Raw genomic sequence first — 4,712 nt, forward strand, 5'->3', positions numbered from 1 at the left:
AAGTCAACAGAACACTAAGAAGCTACTGAGGCTATGTTATCCTACAGATATCTACAGAAGGGCTCATTCAAATGTTTCACTGAATTTGTATCTGCACTTATATGGGAAATAATTGCTAAGACTGAAGAATTTCTATAAATTAGAAAGGTCCACAATCTTGAAGATCATAGGAAATATATTGCATATTGATAAAACCTTCAAAAGTGTTTTCTATTGTAATAGGATTAAATTAGACCCAGCTTAAAGGCTGTTCTAGATTCATTACTAAAAAAAGACTAAAACTAAGCAACAAAATCACCAAACCAATTTATAAATAGCCTTATTTTATGTCATAACAATACAAACTTTATTGAAAGGAATACAACTAAATGCAACAAGCAGCCAATACATCACATCTGGGTCCAATTGAAAATATTTAGGCATGCATGGGGAAAAAAACTAAAAATAATACCAATAATAAGGATAAAAATAAATCAATAGGGACTTATAAATGACAGTGATCATGGGGATAATAGATAAGGGACTTGAAATAGCTTTTATAAATATTCACAAAGATATAAAGTTAAACATAAAAGAAATGGAAAATGTTAGAAATATGCAAATATTTGTAGAGATGAAAAATGTTTCAAAATTCAAAAAGTGAGATGGGGGCTAGAGCCATAGCACAGTGGGTAGGGCGTTTGCCTTGCACACGGTTGACCCAGGTTCGATTCCCAGCATCCAATATGGTCCCCTGAGCACCACCAGGAGTGATTCCTGAGTGCAGAGCCAGGAGTAACCCCTGAGCATCATGGGGTGTGGCCCGAAAAGCAACAACAACAACAAAAAAAGTGAGATGGGATATATAGCAGACTAGTTATTATAGAAGTAAAAACAACATCAGTGAATTTGAAAACATAATGATGATGCTATCAAAAACAAAGTATAACAGGGTTAAAAAGGTAGTATGAGATTTTAAGGCAATTTCTTTGCATGCAGTCAATCCTTGTTCAATCTCTGCAACCACAGATGGTCCCCTGAGGACAGCCAGAAATGATTTCTAAGTACAGAGGCAGTACTAAGACCTTAGCACCACCGAGTGTGTCACTGTGCCCCAATAAAAATCAAAAGGAAAATAATTATTTTTAAACATTAAAGAACCTCAGTGAGGGTGGGACAATATCAAGTTGTCTAAGATACATCTATTAGCATTCCAAAAGGAAAATATGATGGAAGAAAGATATTTTTAAATATACCTTGTTTCTTTCCAAATTTAGTGAGAAATTTAAACCCACGGATCCAAGAATTTTTTTTAAAAATCCAACAAAATAAATATTAAGCATATATGCATATACATATACAATGTAAAATTATAATCAAATTGGTAGACATCAAGAAGAAAACAGATCATTATTTAACAGTCAGAGGATAGAGTCAACAGAAAAGAACAATAAGAATGTCAGAAAATTTCTTTCAGACATTTTAGAGCCAGAAAGCAATTGAATGAAAGCTAATAATCAGCCTAAACATCTATGCTCATTCGAAAAAGGAGGGGACAAATATACTGTTTCCAGGCGAATGAAAGCTAAGATAATGTATCACCAGCAGACCAACACTATAAGAAATGTAATGGGAAAAAGGAAAATCATCTTCTTTTCCATGATTTTATAGTTTCCTTTATTGATCCAGCCATCTGTGCTTTCAATTCATTATTTCATATTTCTTCTATCATAGATAGAGTAAGTATCTGACTGCAGATCAACATTATCTTTAGGTTTGCTTGTTTAATAAAACAATTTGAGGGCCAAAGTAATATTACAGCAGGTAGGACGCTTGTGTTGCACAGGGCCAAAAGAGGTTTAATTGCCAGCACCCCATATGGTCCCCTGAGCACTGCCAGGAATGACCCCTGAGTGCAGAGCCAGGAGTAAGCTCTGAACACCTTCACATGTGCCTCAAAGCTCAAAACCACACAAACAAAAAAAAACTTAAACCAAAAGAACTGTACCTGAGTGTTCTGCCTTCCTTGTCCAGCAGATGTACATATACTCTAAAAGCCAAATTCAATATCAACTTGCTTTAACAAGTCACTCCTATATAAAAAAAAAATCTATATTCTGGGGCTGGAGCAATAGCACAGCGGGATTCGATTCTTGGCATCCCATATGGTCCCCCAAGCACCACTAGGAGTAATTCCTGAGTGCATGAGCCAAGAGTAACCCCTGTGCATCGCAGGGTGTGACCCAAAAAAGCAAAAAATATATATATATTCTATTTTAAATATTTTAAAAAATCTTCGTCCATATTTCAACTTCATTTGCCTGAATCTTACAGTCCCTTATCTACATGATCCCCATTTGTATCAGTTCCTCTTCCTGGGTTCTCTCTTACGAGAAAGGCATTAGGAGGCTGGAGCAATAGCACAGCGGGTAGGGCGTTTGTCTTGCACGTGGCCTAACTGGGCTCAATTCCTAGCATTCCACATGGTCCCCCGAGCACTGCCAGGAGTAATTCCTGAGTACATGAGCCCGGAGTAACCCCTATACATCACCGGGTGTGACCCAAAAGGAAAAAAAAGGCATTAATTTTATCCAGACACTCCAGACTGAAACTGGAGTCCATTCAAATCTCTTAATTCCACTCAGTCACTAAATGCTGTCAAATGTCTCTCAAGTTTTTTTTAATATCTCTTTTTCCTGACAGTCTGTCAGCCAAGTCTGAATTCCTATGTTCTTCACCTGGGTCTCAGCAGTGTTTCCTGGTGCTCCAATATTCCTTCAGTTTGTTGCTCATGCTGAGGACAGAGTGATCTTCTAAACTTCAAATCTAATAATGCCACTGGCTAATATCTCCTCAGTTCCTTAAAGTTCAAGAATCTTGGTGCACTCCATCCTAGAGTTTCCCATATCCCAGCTTTGGGGAAGTAACTTCTCTTCTTACCTTTATGGAACATTTCATTTCATCTTAGAGTCACCCAGACCTTTTTTACTCTGAGTGTAATCGTTTCCTCTTTATTGATGCATTTTGTCTATGGTTGCCCCGTACCAACTTGGGATGTGTAATTTCTAGGGGGTTTGCTCCTCTCCTCTCTCCTCCCATCCTCTCCTCTTTGCTCCTCTCACTTCATCGTCTTTTCTCTTCGATTCCTTTTCTTCTCTTCCTCCAACCCTCCTCTCTCTTTGCTTTCCCTCTCCTCTCCCTTCTCCCACTTCTTTTCCTCTCCTTTCTTCTCTCCTCTCTTCTCTTTCTCATCCCACATTCTTCTTATAATTAGTACACTCCCTCAACAGAACTACTCTACTTCAAAAAATAAAGAATAGGCATCTTAAGTTTCTTAAGATCTTTAATAATAAATAAGCTATTATTTGCTGTTTACAATGTTTTTTTCACCTATTAAAAAACTAGCGATCCTTAAATGTTCATGCTAACTTTTACTCATAGGAGTCAGCAAAAATGCTTTTTACTTTTTTTTAACCTGCTTCCATCTACTTCACTTGTTACCAGTTCCTGAATGAAGCCCTTTCTAGCCTCTCAAGTTCAAACTTTTGCCCCATGATAGTGTTCGTCATATTTTGCTCAAATTATTTGCTTACCTCCACCTCCTCAAACAAGAAAGCTATTGGAGAATCAGAGACTGCTCTATGGCTAAAGTGGCACAAAATTTTTTTCAATATATGTTGCTTGATATTATTACTGATCTAATACAATTTGCTATTATTCTAACTATACTACACATATCACAGTGCCTGACACATACTAGTCACTCAACCCATTTAGCTATACTAAGAAGCCATTGATCGTTTACTACGCATATGATATATTGTAGTGCCCTTTTGTAAATATGAATTCATTTAATTCTATCCGCCTTCAATTAAATACATTAAATACATCTTATCATTCTCAGATAGAAACAAAGTAACTGAAGTTCAGAAACTTGATTTATTTTCACAAGTACAAATTAATGTTGTCGATGGTGTTCAAGCTCAACTTCCCAGTTCAACTAAAAAAAAATCCCTACAAAAATCCAAGACTAAGGGAAGTCCAATACACAGTTTTCTTTCTTCTTGTCTAATCTGTCCTCTGCCAAATTTAACAAAAGAAAAAACTTTCTCAGTGAAAAGTAGGAGAAAAGAAAAGAAACAAAATATCTAACAGTAAGGAAACAAAAGTTTTTATTTCCAGTGCACAACTGAAGTCTATAAAAATTGAATGTAACTTTGACAAGAGGCAAATTGAAATTCTTGTACAATCAAATCTTTTCCTGTAGTCATTTGATGGGCTTGTGAATGAACCAGAAAAATTGATTTCATAACACAGAATGTTTAGTCAGTGCATAAAAATGGAAAAGTGTGAAATGGATGATGATTGATTATGATTTTATCTCCTAATTGCTATATAGATGCTTATATATCCACAGTCAAGTTAGAGTGGTATATGTAAGAGGACTAAGAGGCTGTCTATCTGGAAACTTCTAATAGTCAGCAGAGACATCTCCAAATATGTATTTCTCACTCACAATCTTACCTCAAGTATCAGAATGAGAGAATCGAGTCAAAATCATATAGAGACTTTGGGCATAGTCCTTTAAAGTCATAGAGTATATATGGGAAACCCTGATATAGCACCTCAGAAAATCACAATAGGGAGAAAAAAAATCCCTTTAGGTTCTGAGGTGGGCTTCCTCTGTTGATAGATTGTTCTGTGAATTTTGCAAGTGACCCTTGCAAAACAAC

This window comes from Sorex araneus, chromosome 2 (genome assembly GCF_027595985.1).
Source record: "Sorex araneus isolate mSorAra2 chromosome 2, mSorAra2.pri, whole genome shotgun sequence".
Taxonomy (NCBI): domain Eukaryota; kingdom Metazoa; phylum Chordata; class Mammalia; order Eulipotyphla; family Soricidae; genus Sorex; species Sorex araneus.